Below are 18,568 nucleotides of genomic sequence, written 5' to 3'. Positions count from 1 at the left end.
AAACGGATTTTCTAGATCATTTAATCCGACCAATATGACTAATTTTAGGACGTCATTAGAATGTATTGATTTTTCTGTAGTATATGAAGAGTCAGACCCCAGCGATGCCTTTAGAAATTATTCTTGCCATGTTATGTCAGTTTTTTCTCAAATTTTGATCAAAAAACTAACAAAAAGTGGTTTGATAGAGAATTATCAAAACTTCACACGAAAAACAGAAACATTACAAAAAGTCCTCATCAATAAATCGCAATATTCTAGGAATACTTGGAAATTAAGAAAACTTATGAAAAAATGATATTGACCAAAAAGCATTCTTACTACAGATCGCTCTTGAGTAAAACTGAAAATGATCTGAAAAAATCGTGGCAAACAATGAATACCCTGCTAGGTCAATGCAAATCTAAACTGTCAAAAGTATTTGTTGTGGGAAATAAGGAAACGTGTGATCCTGTATTGATAGCCGATCTTTTCAATGAACATTTTTCTACGATAGGAAAGCGAATGTCTGATAAATTCACTAATGATAATGACGGTAACTTCATGAAATACATGGACGAATGAAGTAACTCTTCGATGTTTTTATCACCCGTAACAGCCACAGAAATACAAGCTATTATTCGAGCTTTTAGACCTAAAACCGGCTGTGGGCTTGATGGAATCTCTATTAGTAAGGTTATCAGAGCAATGCCGTGGAACTGCATGCTCTCTCTAGCTCATGTTTTTAATCTTTCTTTGCAATCGGGACAATTTATTGATGAATTTAAAATCGCTAAAGTTGTACCGCTTCACAAAGGGGGAGACATGAAAAATGTCAAAAACTATAGACAGACTAGCTTACTGCCGTCTTTTTCAAAAACTTTAGAAAAAGTAATGTACAATAGATTAGTTACCTTTTTAGAACAAAATAGTTTTTTCTGCAACAATTTGGTTTTCGCAAGGGACATACCACTTCGCAGGTAAAGTAAAATACTGGGTAGATTTGAAAAAGGCCATTATACTCTCGGACTATTTCTTGGCCTTTTTTGCATTGACCATCATATCTTGCTTTCCAAACTCTACCACATAGGTGTTAGAGGCCTCAAGAGTCGCTTATGGGGCCTATATATTTCTTAATTATGATTGATGACTTCCCTAAATCACTCAAAAACTCCGATGCTATCCTATTTGCTGACAACACCACCCCTTTCCTACAAGGGAAATATTTACCAGACCTTATTGAAAAAGCTAATGCTGACCCTACTAACATTCAATCTTGGCTAACTGCAAACAGACTAAGAGTAAATGCGGAAAAGACCAAGTACATGATTTTCAGTGCACCTAGACAAAAACTACCCATCCTCAACGATGAGCTAATTCTGCAGTCCAAGTGCATCCAAAGTGTAAACCAAATTTGTTTCCTGGGCCTTTTGATGATTGGTGAAAAATGAAAAATATCTCCGTTTGACTAACATAACATCGTGGATGCAACCAACTCTCATTGCAGCATTGCTCAGGAAACAAGTCTCGGGCAACCCACTGAGATCTATTGTCTCTAGTTCCTGCATATTTTTATGGTTTATTAGCTTTGTACAGTTACTTCGTTGGATCATCTCTAATAAAAAGATCATCTTATACAAATTTAAATTTATCATGCTGAGACGTGGCGACAATAAATTCCACATAATACTGTATAGCCTAGCACCTAGGTCTGTAGGTACGAAATTGACCCGCATTTTATGCCAGACTCTATTGTTCTCATTTATGATTAACAACTCGAGTGTAAACAAAGAATTTCTACATATGTCGTTTTACTGTTTAACTTCTTAGAACTTAATCCTTTTGTGTGGTGGTCCGTTGGTTTTTGGCAAGTTCATGCAGTCATGTCTCGAACAAATTTTTACTTGTTTACATCTTGTTACATCAAAAGGTTAAAACGAAGCAATGTCCTAGATCGATAAAGTGTGCCGTACTGTAGTAGTACATGACTGCTGTAATGTTACCCAGTTACCGGTAACATTATCTAATATTACAGTATTATAATGTTATATAACAAGGCCCCGACTCCCAGCTGTAGGCTACTCCACTTCCAAGAATGGAGCCATCCCATCGGCATAGCAATTATAAACAATCGAAGCAGTGTCACCTAGTGGATATGAGAAAATGAAAAGATTCATTGTTTTTTATTTTACTGCACATGGAGCGGACCAGTGTATGGTTTCGACCCGCACAGTTTGCTGAAGTGTTCATTATTTTGCATTTAAAAGGTATTTCACTATTTTGTATCGTGTGTTTCTATTTTATTTTATTCTTTAACTGTTGTTGACTGTTGGCGCGGCGGTGTGGCTCAACGGGCTAAGCGTTAGGAATACGCTCGCCACCGCACCTCTAACTACTCTGCGTGGGTTCGCAGGTTCGAATCCCATGCAGGGATGGTTATGTGCGAGAGGATTGCTGGACTCCTCGCCGTCGTTGGGTGGTTCACGTAACCGCTGGTCGGTTACGGCTTCCTCCACCACCAAGTCCATGCTTCCGAAAACAAACAATACAGTAAATCTAATCCCATACCCGACTTGGAATGGTAACCGGACGAGAGACCGTGGTTCGCCATATGAATAAGCCGTCTTATCGGCTTTCCTCTCCCCCGGGATAAATATGTAAATCCTATCCTATCCTATCCTAACGGGTGCGTACGTTTTCTTTTAAACTTTGTGCTTAAGTTATGCTCGTCTTCCAGAACCGCTTCGCTTTGTTTGTCCGTTTGTTGTCAGAGTAAACAAATTAAAATTGATTGATTTGCCCACATAACTCCCAGTCCCAGTTCCCTACTCCAGAGAATGGAACATCGGCATTACAATTGAAAAAAAAATACAAGTAGTGGCGCTTAGATGGTATCATGCTAGAATAGGATTTTCATATCTATCCCATGGGGATGAAGAAGTCGTTAAGACAGCCAATCATGTGGCGAACCAAACCCCTCGTCCGGTGACTAGTCCCAGTGGCGTAGCTACCCACTTGATCTTGTAGATAATCCAGGGGCGGCGCGTTGCTGCATGGGGGTGGCAAAACGTTTTAAACGAAGCGGCAAAACGTTTTAAACGAACAAAGACAGTCATATTAATTTATTCTCTCAGAGATACTTAAACGACCTGTTGGTGATGGCTAATAATGCATTGTCGAGTAACGTCCCTAATAATTGATTGTGCTATCTGTCTAGTGCTAACGTGTCGCAGTTGCGTCACTCGCTAGTATGTTCTGTTGCTGTAAGCATCTTATGTTGTGTGTTATGCTGGTGCAATAAAGAAGTGTAAGCGTATGCAGTTGAACCCTTATTCTATAATAGCTTGGGTGGTGATTGTCAGTGTGTTTCCCAAGCTTCCATCTCGTAAATTAATTTAATATCCTTTTCATATTGTTAAAAATCACTGTATAAGAAGTGATGAAATGAACATTTAATTGTGGATCATACATTGATACTCCATTTCTAATTCAAGTATTTATAAATCGTTATGAATGTTGGTAGCCACTATACAGTATTCAGTGATTGTCACTGTGTTTTTTCCATGCTTTCCTTTCATAAATTAATTTACCTAATAACCTTTTTATATTGTTGAAATTCATTTTGTAACAAATGAACAGCATATATAATTGGGGGCCATACATTAATATTCTAGTTCTATTTCAAGTACCCTTGGTATGAATACTTGTGAATGTTGTTAGCCTCTTTGTAAATTAATTTATTAACCTATTTACATGTTAAACTAATTATATAATAAGTGATGAACTGCATTATCAATAGCATATTTAATTGTGAATCATACATTGATACTCCATTTCTAATTCATATTTTTATAAATCTTTATGAATGTTGGTAGCCACCATACAGTATTCAGTGATTGTCACTGTGTTTATCCATGCTTTCATTCCGTAAATTAATTTACCTAATAACCTTTTTATATTGTTAAGATTCATTTTGTAACAAATGAACTGCATATATAATTGTGGGCCATACATTAATATTCTAGTTCTTTTTCAAGTACGCTTGGTATGAATATTTGTAAATGTTGTTAGCCTCTTTGTAAATTAATTAATTTATTAACCTATTTACATGTTAAACTAATTATATAATAAGTGATGAACTGCATTATCAATAGCATATTTAATTGTGGATCATACATTGATACTCCATTTCTAATTCATATTTTTAAAAATCTTTATGAATGTTGGTAGCCACCATACAGTATTCAGTGATTGTCACTGTGTTTTTCCATGCTTTCATTTCGTAAATTAATTTACCTAATAACCTTTTTATATTGTTAAACTCATTGTGTAACAAGTGAGCTGTATATTTAATTGTGGATAATACATAAATATTCGAATCCTTATTCAAGTATGTATAAATACTTATGAATGCTGGTAGCAATTAAACAATATTCATCGATTGTTATTATTTTTCCCCTGCTTCTTCATGTGAACTAATTAAGGTGCCAAAAGGAGTCAAATGATACTTTTACGTCATGCACTCCATTACTGAATCTGTGATGATATTATTATTTTCTTGTCCCTATCTTTCAATTTTTGATCTCGGTCTGTGTCCAATAAAAAAAAGCTTTTTTTAAATCTTTGACTGTTTTAATTCTTTCATTGGACATGATCGGTTACATCGGTACATGACCTCTCAAAATCCTAAATTGCCCTTTGATAACTTTAATAATAATAACTTTAAATTGCCGACTCATTCACTCATTTCTTTATCTTATATATATTTTATTTAATCCCATTTGCATTTACCCATGGTACTATATTATGCCATGATAACCTTATATACAGCATTTACAAAAGGGTCGGGAGCCTAGATGACCTTAATCGGTCCTGCACACTGACCCGCACAAAACAATAATCAATCGCTGTTTATTACTGATGAAATATTTTCTTCATTATATTATTATCTATTATTGTTTATATTAGTGTTGATTTTGTTTTTGTGGCAATAAATCTCACTCTCTCTCTCTAGTGGTATATATTTACGGTAGAACTTAACATATAACCAAGACATTATTAACACGACCTAGGTTGACAGTGATTTAAGTAAAGCCGAAAAATTACATTAAGGTATATAGCAACACCCCTTATGAGTTTACCATAATTTCGGGGTTTTACCCCCATTTACTATTAAAAATATGAAACCAATGTTAATTTTTCTCAAAATTCAAACAAAGACTTTCGCAGGAATCAAATCACACCACGTGGGCGTCGACAACTGCCGGTGTTCATCGTCAGGTTAACTTGGGACAAAACTATTGTCAGTCAATGCTGGAGTCATAATCCGCAAATCAGGCCATTCAACAACCATTTTATGTACAGTATAGTGATATCCAGTGATTTTCCTACACCCTCCCTATAGGGGGTGAACACCCCCCCCCCCTAAAATTTCAAACACCCCCCCCCCCCCCCTAATTTTGAGGTGCGATTCCACATTTTATTTCCTAACTCAAGTATAATTGTATTCAAATATAACGACTATGGCATATTTATCAGTGTAGATGAGGGGTTCTAAACCGCAGTCTGCGGGCCAATTACGGCCGGCGTGACTATTTAAAATGGCCCGCCGAACTTGAGTGAAATAGTTTAACGAGCTAACCCTTCATGTAGTACCTTTTGAGTTTTAGATACCGTCTATTGTTACATCATTATCACAGTTTAAGCACGTTTATTTCGTAACAATTGAATTATACCGGTATCTTATGTATACGTATGTCAGTCAGTAGTTTAATTGTGGATGGGTATGGGTATTAGGGTGTTAGGATGCGTATGGGTATTAGAATTACACACGTCAGTATTTTAGATATTTGCCGTATATTAAGAAAGCTTAAAGATGTCACAAAACGAAAAGTAGGCACTGAAAACAGACGTTTTTTAGATGAATGACAGCGTTTTTATTTCTTTATTGAAAAGAATCAAACTTCAGCGATTTGTCTTCTTACCAACAAAATATTTCAGTTCTGAAGGAATACAACATTATGCGCCATTATGATCAGTTGACGCGCGTATTTCAAAATTTAATTCATACAAAAGTCAAACACACATGTTCAAAAAAATGTGAAATGTGTAACAAAACAAGCCATAAGTAGCCATTCATACAATGCCAGATGAGCAAGTAACTTCATTAGTCACTATCAGTTGCAAATTACTTGTTGAAACGTAGTAGTATATATATATTTACGGTTGAAAGTCGTGTTTGTTATCTATTTCCCGGGAATTCTATCAGCTAAATATTATAATTATTGATTTTATTACATAACAAACCGCGATGCTAGGTGTATCTAAAATCAAGCTTAGAGCCTATTTTGGTGCCTATTTCTCAAAATTTTCTCAGGCCGCTTAAGCGCGCCCTGAACCCCAGCCGTGTCGTCCCGCACTTTTCCTCGCTCCCCTTTTCTGGCCCTACAATTTTATTCTGCTGTGGATTTTGGCTCGCCGTCAATCAACTTGGGGGGGCCCTCATGTACATCGTTTCTTAAATACATACCATTTTTTTAAGAATACAAATAACCTAGTATTATCTCTAATAGTAAATTATTTACCACCCCCCCCTAAATTTCGAAACACCCCCCCTAAAATAAAAAGCTGGGGAACATACTGGTGATATCTAATCACTACAGGTATACTTATTTATAAACCATGGTATTCAAACTTGTTTCCGCAAACTCCCAGGGGTCTTGATACTAATGACTGAGCAGGGGGTTCGCAACGATGAGGAAAAATCTTTAATCAAGAAGAAATTTCATATTTTTGGTTGAGCGTTGCGGACAAATAGCCGTTGCTGTCAAAAATGGCAATTAAATTTTATTAACGTTTGAAACGACCTATATTATGTGCGCGCATCATTATCAGCTCTTACCAATATTATGACGAAATTTAGGTCGAGATGTGCCGTAGAATCGGACCTAGGAATTTGCTTGCCGCATATTTCACCAAAAAATGATAAATTGTGTGCATTGAACAGCAACCTCATCTATCACCCTGTCCTTAATGTAGTTTATGTTGCAAATGTAACATTACCCTTTCTCGTTGATTAGGCACAGAAATAAATACGGCATAGGGTGTGGGTCGGCCAAAAATAAAATTCACAACCAGGGGTCCGTGGCCTAAATAAATTGGGAAACCCGACTCTGAACTAATTTGCAACTTTTTTTTAGTTTGTGACTCACTATGTGGTATCTATGACGATATAATGATGCTCATGCCGTTGAAGTCATAATAGAATGCCGGTTGTAACCATTGAGGTATGTAACTGTAAACTGTTGCATTGTTCGGTCAATTTGGCTTTAGTAGTTAAGTTTTGATTAGTTTTCAGTTTATTTCACTTTCGCAGGGAGACAGGAAGGGACTGTGAAGTCATCGAGTCAACTGCCACCCTTACCACTTGTTTGTGGTAGATAGACGACGATTCGTCCATCTTCATGTGGTAAGATGAAGGTCTTTACCGTTCCTATGTGAATCAGATTTTACGACGGTGTTAAGAGCGCGGCATTTCCAAAGGGGGTATATTGCGTCGCTACGCCACTGACCAGTCCATTTTGGTATCATCGCTGTTTATCACGTAATATTGCTGCAACAAGTGAATTTTTTTAATGCAAATGCAAGTTTAAAAGTAGATGACATCGAGCATAACTTGACTGGCAATGGAACGATGTCGAGTCTACCAAAAAGTTTACATTTCTTTAATTGATATAGGCTACTCGGAGGAATGGCTCCAAATTAACACTCTAGAGTCGATTGGCATAATTTTGGGACAGGACTGCATAAGCCACACCACGAAATCATATGATAAATCAACTTGTGCGTGCAGCGTATTTGAATATTGTTTAAAGGGAATTTATTTTACAGTAGCCACCCATCTTCATATCATGCTCCAGCCTCTTTTATATTTTACGCACAAACCTCGACCCCACGCGAGCAGATATGTGCTTCTCTTTAGCAAATAGAACTATTTTGTTATTTTAGTCACTTACTTAGCCACGCTCCTGAATTTCGTACGACTCAGCTATTTGTTTTATTCAATAGAAGTTTGTGAACGAAGGCAGACTGAAGTATCAAACTTTACGTTGTCTATGTCAATTATTATATTCAAAATTATCACAGGCAAATTAATTTTCATCGACAGAATAAAACTTTAAAAGTAATATATATATATACTATAGATTTGACATATAAGGCGATTTTCATTCTATGCCAAATATGAAACTACAACAAATGCTCTTGAATGATTACACTATGAATTGTCCATTTTGTAAGTAGGATTTTCAGAATAGTTTGGAAGAAATCCATCTGTTGAAGTCGAAACTATATTTTCAATTTTGAGTCGAATATCCGTAATATGAAATCCAGAAGCACATTCATTGAAATTAATGTTAAAATCTGAATTGTCCCGGTTGTATTTCAACCGTTTTCAAAATTGTATCGCTTTTTTCATATCCCTTGCTTGTGGCTTTTCAGTTCCAGTATAGATGTACGAACATTCCGAATCTTGCTTTGTTCATTTTCTTCCAACAGAAGTAGAATTCTTCGAAATTCATTGTTTCGTTCCCGTTCTATTTGTTTATTGGTTTGAATGTTTGCCAACAATGACTCAAGTTTAGAGGTAAATCTGTTGTCTTTCGTTTTCAAACCCGATCTACATTTTGCTTGTATAGTTTTCCGAATCCATCAAAATAGATTTTTCGATTTTCCATGATGTTTTCTGGATAAAACAATTTCTTCGGAAATTCTTCATTTTTATTCTTCAAGTTTTCTCAAATTCTGATGAAAAATAAAAAAATTTTCAATAATTGAATTAAACTGAACCTATTATTTTACCAAAATAACTCATTTATTTCTGTACACTTTCACTTCTAATCTGCAACACAATACTTTCTTAACCTCGTATGAGTCAACTTCACTTTTGAATACAAACTCGATCCTTTTTTATTCTGACTCATCTTCAGCCGTTTAAAGTTAAATTCGTCGAAATCTTTTCCAGTCGCGAAGACATTGTTGCCCTAGACATAAATACAATATTCGATTTAACTTTTCATATGAGGTCTAATTTTTATCCCCAGATTGCTCTGCTATTTTTTTTGTCTAGGAGTGTTAACTGCATGGGTGCGAGATATATTGGAAAATATTCAAGCAAGCAACTATTTCCGTATACAGTATAGTCCATTTCTAATCATTAATTCATAAATAACTTCGAATAGTTTTGTTTTGGATGAACAATTTGCTATTTTATTTCATAAATTAGAGACGGGGCAATTCTGAACTATTTTAGCATTTAGTCAATCGACTTCTTTTATTACAAACCTCGACAATAGCAGAGGCATCAATTTTCCCACTGGTGCATATTTTATTCCGTGCCTCTTTTCCCGAACTTTCTGATATTATACCGAGAAAGTAAAGAGAAAAATAATGGTCAGGTAAATCGACTGAAAAAAAGTTTTCTTTCTAGTATATTCGTTCAGAATAACGTCGGGAAATATTAAATTATGACGGCTTATAAAAATAGAAAATAATACAGTAAAATTATCAGTGACAATACTGTCTCTGATAGCTTTTCGAAGCTCATCAGTAACAATCACAATTTGAAAAAGAAATATCTATACTCTTTTCATTTATCAAAAAACTTTAAACGATAGAGGACTTTATTTTGGAACAGCTGTCTGACTTCCTTTACAATGAATTGTTTTTCCCCGCGTAATTTATGCGTTAATATTGTTCTGAATAAAATTTCTGAACTCACGTTTATAATTTTCTCTCTAAATTTTGCAGACATGTCATGGTTTTTCTTGTTATTGTTGGAACTATTTTCTGAATCCTCCTGCCTGACCAAACAAGAGGTAAAATCATATTCTTCTTTGCCTGGCGTTAAATTTCACTTAAAGTACTGTTTGTTGAATTTCCGTGGTTTCCGTGAGCAGAATCAACATTATCTTCATCTTTAATGATGTTTGATTTTGTCAGATATTTCGAAATAGTTGAAAGTTCCATTTCTGAAAAAGGATCATTTATGCTTATCATCTGTGCTTTGTTTTTGTTTCTCAATGAAGAATTTTTTTGGTTGTTTATGATCGGATGTTCTCACACAGTCTCCTTTATTCTTCTCCGATCGTTTAACTGTTGAGTGCAGACATCATGCTCATCCCGAACATCTCACATAGATGAAAAGTTGTTCAATACGTCCAATATCACTTGTTTCGATAACTCGTCAAGTGCCCTTTTCAAGCTTTGCAATGGTTCGTTGATTGGTTTCTGCACTTTTGACCCCTCGCTTACATCAGGGGCAAAGATCACGCTCTATTTGCAAAAGCCATCATTGGCCGGGCTGTAAGCCAGCCATTCGAATTTCTTCAGCCCCGCTCGCCGGAAAGACAGATGGTAATTCTGCTCGGTGATGCTTTGGCAAGACAACATTTGCGCTGGAGAGCTAATGATTACTAAAATAATCGTACTTCATTTAATCATCGACAATTTATCCACGCATAAAATTACCAATACCCAAGAGATATCAGAGGGACGTTCTGAGTAAGAAAATCATGAAAATTAGCCCACGAGCCTATACTACAAAAGCAATTAGATCAAGTGCAGCCCTTCGGCAAAACGAGTGGGTTGCGATAATGAAGAATATCGTCACGCCAATAAACGAATTGCGTAAGTCATTTTTAGCAGTTTTGAGAAAAACGTAAAAAAAACTTCCTAATGATATTGCTATGCCATTGAGAGTCAATAATTTGCGATGGTTCAATTTTTTGATCGTAGCCGGATTTAAGTTAATCTGTATGACGCAGTCACGTGACGTCATAATGGCGCACTGTGACTTAGGCCAGTGGTTCCCAAACTTTTTTGATCATCGGCCCTCTACAGTAGTTTATATAACTTCATCGCCCCCCCTGCACTACAAAAAAATGTATAAAGTCAGAAACGAATATATTACAAACCAAAAAAGAAGACAATTCATAGTTTATAGTGTATTTTAATGAGATGGATGAGCTTGGTGTTCTTCAGGGAGTTTTTTATTATATCTAAAATTACCCCGTTTACTGATAAAAAGGCGATTTCGTTGTTTTGATAGCAATAGTAGCACGGCTGAAAACCCCTTTTTCACCATATAATAGGTCGGAAATGAAAGAATTCGGGGTTCTACCTCCTCAAAAACCGCCGTGTACTCTTGTCTTATAGCATTTTACTCCCTAAATTCACCCCATTTCACATTAAAATAATGAAAAAAATGTTAATTTTCCATAACTTATAATATTGATTTTCGTACATCTAATCTATACTTACGATCTAATTCATTCCTACAGCCTGATGACCTGCACCAAAATATTTCGGTAAAATTCATTCCCGATTCCTCATCCTACCACGATCTCCAGTCCACAGAATTAATCAGCCATTTGTTTTTGAATTTATGGACTCGGATGTGGAAGAAGTCGTGACCGACTACAGGCTACGGCCCAGTTGTCGGCAAATTTTATGTCGCTCGCGGGACAAAATTTAGGGTTGCTAGTTTTTTGCGTGTCGCTTGTATTTTTTTAAAGTTAAAAACGGAACAGTGCGCAAAAACTGCGACAATTTGGGAATTCAACTCAGTCGTCTTATTAAAAAATTATTACAATGACATTTAAGGTGACACGGTCTTGTTGCTGCATCAGGCATCCTAGTCCTAGTTCTAATCCTAGTTCTTTGCTTGTTCTTTGTAATGTTCATTTTCGGAAATATTTGTTCGCACAAGATACATTCTTAGAAAAATTAAGCATTGATGAATCTCTCGAATAGAATAAGGATTTTATTTCCTTTTTGCATTGCAATATATTCGAAAATTTACTGCGCAATTGAACCCCTGCCATCAGCCAGGGATGGCCATTACCGAATAATTCACTATTTCGAATACATTCGAAAATATTTTTTTCGAATGAGAAATTTCGAATACTTCGAAAATAAATTCAAGCTTATCTTATTGTATGGCGTAATTAGCATAGAATAATCAATGGGATAACCGTTACCTAGAAGCTGGCTACCAGAAAATTTATATTCGCCAATTGCCGTGATATTTTATAGTAGTATGCCCTTTTTATTTTCGTAAGTACGAGAGTGCGAATCAACAGATTGTTGAATGGTATGAATTAGACTGATAGTTTGAAACAAATACCCCATTTTACAGGTACCAACTCGCGAAACACTCTTAAACTAAGCACCGAAAATTTTGAAATGGTAAAGTATTGAAAGAATTTTCCGCGGTAAAAGGTCGGGGAAAGGTCCATTCAGTGAATCGTCCCAGGCCAGATTATTTTACTCCGGCCGTATTTTGCCGAGCGATACGCAAACTACCGTACCTTACTGCGAAGACGAGTCCGGCAATCCTTTCGCGTGTGATAATCGCCCACGTGATTCAAGCCTGCGAATGCACACAAAGTACAGAATTAAGTGCACGATGCTCCAAACAAAAACAGGTTTCGTGAAATCGCCCCCTTCGACTTTTTCGCCCCCTCTGTATCGTTTTCGCCCACCGGGGGGCGATATCGCCCACTTTGGGAATCACTGACTTAGGCAGCAATGTGTCCATGACTTGGGGACATACGCATTTTTGCAACTTGACTATATGCACCAGTCCTGAAAATCAAACAACGAATGTAATTCTTAGTATCTACGATGTATAATCCCCAAAATAGCTAATCTGTTTCAATTACATTATTTTTTATGTTTAAAAATATATATTCTATCACTATAACACGGTCTGTACACCCACCGAAATAAAACTAAGATTAAATATAAAGAATAAAACAGCAATGTACCCTTATATAGCATATAGCCAACCAAGGTGAATTGGACTCAGACAGTGAATATCAGTCACAGGTGCCCGCCTTCCAATTGTAGTATAAATTCAAATTTATAAGCGCTAAACTAGAATCTGAGATGCAAAAACTTGAAAATCCATAGCCGAGGTTATTTTGCCTTTGTGACGTCACAATAGTTCGGCGGTAGCAATGATAGTTCATTATGACGAAAGAGATTCAGATTCAGATATTTATTTTCGTCATGCAAAAAACAATGCGCGATATGAAAAATGAATAAATAATATAACGTAACAAAATGTCAAATGGATATCGGCTTGTTGCAGTTGACGCGGAGTCGCGAAAAGACTCATAGAGTCATCTAGTCAGCGACACCTTGTAGCTGAAATTAAGCAGCAAATATAAGAAACGGGACACTCAATATTACACATTAACTTAATAAATTAACACGATCATACAAAAAGACAAAAAAATAAATAGAACTCAATATTACACATTGGCTTAATTGGACACAATCATTCGAAAAATGAAAAACAACAAGAAAAAACCTGAGTAACTACGGGATGCCACAATCCCTGTGGAATGATTAACAAACATGAAATAGGCTATAATCATACAAGAAAAAGAGCGGCAAAACATGCGAAATAAACCACGGAATGCCACAATGACTTTGGAATAAAAAAAGATTACTTTTAAATAAAACACAAGACAGATAAAAAACATCAACAAATCGAAAATACACCACGGAATGTCATGACGGATGCAACAGCGACATCTATAAAATGGTTATGCCTCGTTGAGTACGGAGCACAGATGGCGTACCCAAAGCGTATATATAATATAAGCGAGGCAACGCTAAGACAATGGACGCCATCTTGTGCCTATTGTTCTCGGCAGTTTAACACGGCGCCTTATGAGAAGTTCCAACACAATTATTAAAACATACCTATTATTTTCACTAATATTTTAGGTAGAAAAATTTTGAAGGTCGCGTTTTGAAGCAGAATCTTAGCCGTACATGCTTATATATTTTCATGTTGGCCAAATTACATTTATAGTACATTACATTGTCTTTGAAGACAAGTATACCGGTTCCGAGTTGCTTCCGAAGTAAATTGACCATTCTAATCGTCATAATTAACCATTTGACAATGGCGTTCCTTATGACGTCACAGATGAAAAGTTGTATTTATTCGTCAAAATTACCGGCCGACCCAACTTGCTTCAATGGCCGTTTTTATTTTCTGGTTAACATATTTCGTATGTCAAGCTTCATAATGCCCTACTGCTGAGCTCCAAGCTGCGCTAGAAGAACAAATGACATTGTAGGATTGTTGCGGTGACATTTTACAGCCTCAAATTGGCGTATCACTATAAAATCTTTGATAAAATGACCAAAAATGGTTCTACGCTGTGTTTGTGGTCAAATTTAACGCATTAGATAGTTTTGTATTCCCAATTGCGTTATATATTCAGATAGCATATATCTTAAAGTTCAAAATCCACCCTTCAGTTTCATTCTAGCCCTTATAACAACGGACTTATTCGATTCGGTACAACAACACGACGAAAATATCCCATAAGACTCCATTGTTTCGCGTTTCCCAAATATGGCACAAGATGGCGTCCATGAACTTGTTTAACATTAGGCAAGTTGGTTGCTGGCCGTTGGGCGTACCCACACAGATTAGTGCAGAATGAATTATGAGATCTGCATACTTCGTGTCGATTGCACTGGGCTGAAAATAGTAAGGAAATACCAGGACACAATATGCAGACAGAAGAAAATGGCAAGTTTCAAAAAGATGGATGGATATAGAAAACAACAGAAGGTACGGTAATGTTATCATGTTTGTAAGAATTATAACTACTGGATCGAATGTTATTAGGGAGGTTATTCCACAATTTAACACCAACGAATTTGATCGAGTTTTGAGTTCGTTTGGTGCTGAAGCGATTTACATAATATGAGCACCCGACAGAGGAACGCGTTTCATAAGAGTGAACGTTGCTCTGTTTTTAAAAATAGTTGGTGAAAGCAGAAGGGAGTTTTTTGCAGTGATGTTGGTGCATTATTTTCAATACCTCAATTTCATAAATATCTGCTAATTTAATAATTTTAAGACTATGATAAATAGGACCAAGTCGTGAAATATAACTGGCAGCAGAAATTGCACGAAATGCTCGGTTCTGAATAATTTCAATGCGGTGTAATAAGGTTTTATCAGCTGAACCCCAAGCAATTATGCCATACTGGATATGGCTTTGAAATAAGGAATAGTAAATCATGCGTAAGGTGGTAAGCGATGTGTATCTTCTAAGCTTGTATAGCATTCCAACAGACTTGGATAATTTAACGGCCAGGTTGGACAAGTGAATATCCCACTTCATTTTACTATCAATGTATATACCAAGATATTTAAAGGAATGGACATTTTCCAATTTTTTATTATCAATTTGGATTTCCAAAACATTTTTCGATTTGCATTGGTATGGAGATATTAACATAGATTTTGATTTTTCAATGTTTAGTGTTAATTTATTGGCTTTCATCCAACTTGACACTTTTGCAATTTCAGTATTTACTCTCAACTGAAGAACTGCACAAGATTTGTCGCTGTCAAGGAGATTAGTATCGTCAGCGAACAATTTGGAAAATAATGAAGAGCAATAAGTTATGTCGTTAATATATACGAGAAAAAGGAGAGGACCCAAACAGCTACCTTGAGGAACTCTGTGCGTCACCGGTAAGGGAGAAGAACAGTATGATCCCACTTGAACATATTGAGATCTATTATTCAAATAACTAGAAATGAGTTTGCTTGCAATTCCCCGTATACCATAATGCCTCAAATTAGAAATCAGGATGTCACGATTCACAGTATCGAAAGCTTTCTTTAGATCTAGAAAAGTTGCACTGACATACTCCTTTCTTTCCAATTTATCATAGATATATGCTACTGTATCTAAAATGGCATGTGATGTAGAATAATTGCTCTGAAACCCGAATTGATATTTATTTATTACATCATATTTAGTTAAAAAATTTGCGAGTCTTTTATGTAACAAACGCTCAAACATTTTATCAATTGCTGAGAGGATTGATATTGGTCTATAATTTGAAATTAATTTTTTATTTCCAGATTTGAAAAGAGGAATAACCCGGGCGGTTTTGAGAGATGAAGGAAAGATTCCAAGTATCAGCGAGGAATTGAAGAATCTTGAGAGACAAGGGGCAATTATATCCGCAACTAATTTGATGAAGCGCGCTGGGATGTTGTCTGGTCCTACAGCCTTCCTGTCGTTAAGAATTTTGTATTTCGATTAAAATTTCATTCGCGGTGGATGAGCTCAAAAAGATGGATTGGCTCACACGATTGCGGAGAAAAGGTTCGAAGTTAGCTGTATCATTGGAAAACTTATCAGCCAGGCTGGACCCAATTGTTGAGAAGTATTTGTTAAATTCTGTTGCGATTAAAAGTTCATCTCTAGTTATACAACCGTTTTCAGTATTAATTTCATCAATTTTATGCTTCAATTTCTTTTTTGCATTTGTGATTTGGCCAACTATTTGCCATGTTGACCTGGGATTACCTTTGGTTGTAGCAATAAGATTTTGATAATAGATTTGTTTAGCTTTATCTATGGTTCTTGACAAAATATTTCTATATTGTTTAAAGTAAGAGCTCTGGGAACTGTTACCTTTCAAGAAGTGAGTTTTAAACATTTTATTTTTGTGTCGAATACAAGCGTTTAGCCCTTTGGTTAACCATGGTTTTGATTGTAACCTTTTCTGACGTCAAGAAAGTGGTCGAAGTGGGGCATGGCGATCAATTAGGTGAACAAATGACTTTATAAAGTCGTCAAAAACACTATTAAAATTTTGGATATTTAAATTAATTCCAGCGAATTGATTAGCAAAAATTACCTCTGCATCACTACGAAAGCAATCGATTGAGAATGTTGACATGTCCCTTGACATTCTGCGATTGTATGTGTATGATGGTTTGATGCCTCTCAGACAGCACATGATCGGAAAATGGTCTGTGATGTCTGACAGAACTATGTGGGAATCTATTTTTAGGTTTCTGATATTTGTATATACATGATCAATGAGAGTTGCTGATGTACGGCTAACTCTAGTTGGGTCAGTGATTAGGGATGTGGCATTGTGTGAAATGAGCATATTGGCATAATTTGCAATATGAGCGTTACTAGGTGTTAAAAGTAAGTTGATGTTAAAATCTCCAATTATCAAAAATTGTTTGTTTGCCAATTTAGCGAGAGAAGTTTCCCACATGTCAGTAAAATGAGGAACATCATTTCGAGGGTGTCTATATATCACACCAACGATTAATTTATTGTCAGTACTGGCCAAAGTGATTTTGAACCATACATTCTCACAGTTCGGGTAATTAAGATTATAAATTGAAATTTCATTATAGGTAAGGTCGTCACGGATAAAAGCACCAGCACCACCGGCTTTGGTGGTAGAAGGCATGTGTATGAAACTATACCCATCCATATTAATATTAGAAACATTGTCACTTGATAATTTTGACTCGCTTATTGCTACTATATGGGGAGGGGATGGAAAATTGTTTAAAAGAGTTATCAAGTCATCAATATTTTTTTGTAGGGATCGAATATTTACATGGAAAATTATTAAGTCAGATAAAGATTGGATAGACTTTAAATTATGAACTTCTATATTACTGCACATTGTGACATCACTGGAAAAAACTAATTGAGAGTTACTAGAATTGGCCATTAAAGATGACAAAAGATAATTGCAATGTGATATAAGACAAGTAGCCATATTTAGGAAAACATAAATTAGAAGAATACATTGTAAAGTGTACAAATTATGTTTAAGTGACCTACTTGATTAATGAAAGGTAAGCATCACTCTCAATATGTATGGTAGCAGTCATTGTGTTCTTTCTTATTAGTACCTTTACATTGTGCGTCCATAGATATTTGTATCCGCACTTATTTTTCAGATCTTTCGCCTTGAAGAATAGGTCCTTGCTGTAGTCGCTGAGGTTTTCGACAACGAAAATTGTGGTGGATCTTGAGAATTGTGGAAAATCTTCATGAAAGTTTGCTGATTTAAGATGGCGACGGTTTTTCAATATTTGATACCTGGTTTTCCTATTTACAAATTGGACAATAATTGGTGAAGGTTTTTTAGTGTTAGCTTTCGACATTCGGTGGCAATTTGAGATGTCTAAAGGTTGTAGCGATATATTGAGTCGAGCTGCTATTTTCATGATTTTATTTTCACAATCTTCTTTTTCTGTGTATGGTATATTATGGAACTCTAAGTTATTGAGTCTTGACCTTCGCTCTTGGTCGTTTTGTCGTTCTGTAAGAATATCAACCTCCTCTTCGAGATCTTCTACAATTCTTTCCAGTTGGCGAATTCTTTTGTTGTTTTTGGCTGTAATTGTATTGAGTTCATTGTAATTGGCACTCAATTCATCGAATTTTTTTGCAATAAAGACTTGGCTTGATTTTATCTCCCCAACTTCTCCTTTGATAACACTGATCGAGGATAACTGGGTCTTAACTTGCCTCATTGACTCATCTAGAGATTCCTGGATGCATTTACTAGTAGGTGTTGATAGCTAATTTTTCGATATGTTGTTCAATTAATGCTGGTATTTCCAGTCGCAGGGTCTTAAGAATAGTGCTCTCGAGTACAGAGACTAGGTTGGAGATGTTTTGATCGGTTATGTCAGCCATTGTTGAAGAACTGG

The 18,568-nt window shown here is 35.9% G+C and overlaps 1 long non-coding RNA gene across 1 annotated transcript; it reads left to right on the top strand.

The window, feature by feature from the left end:
• Window positions 1-14,494: 14,494 nt before the first annotated feature.
• On the top strand, window positions 14,495-16,628 carry LOC144422918 (uncharacterized). The gene is made up of 3 exons (XR_013475443.1): window positions 14,495-14,638; window positions 15,386-15,553; window positions 15,950-16,628. It is a non-coding gene; the product is annotated as an uncharacterized LOC144422918 (long non-coding RNA).
• The last annotated feature ends 1,940 nt before the right edge of the window (window positions 16,629-18,568 follow it).

The sequence above is a fragment of the Styela clava genome, chromosome 5 (genome assembly GCF_964204865.1).
Source record: "Styela clava chromosome 5, kaStyClav1.hap1.2, whole genome shotgun sequence".
Taxonomy (NCBI): domain Eukaryota; kingdom Metazoa; phylum Chordata; class Ascidiacea; order Stolidobranchia; family Styelidae; genus Styela; species Styela clava.
Note: the sequence above shows the minus strand (reverse complement) of the source record. Positions and strands in the feature narration are given on the sequence as shown.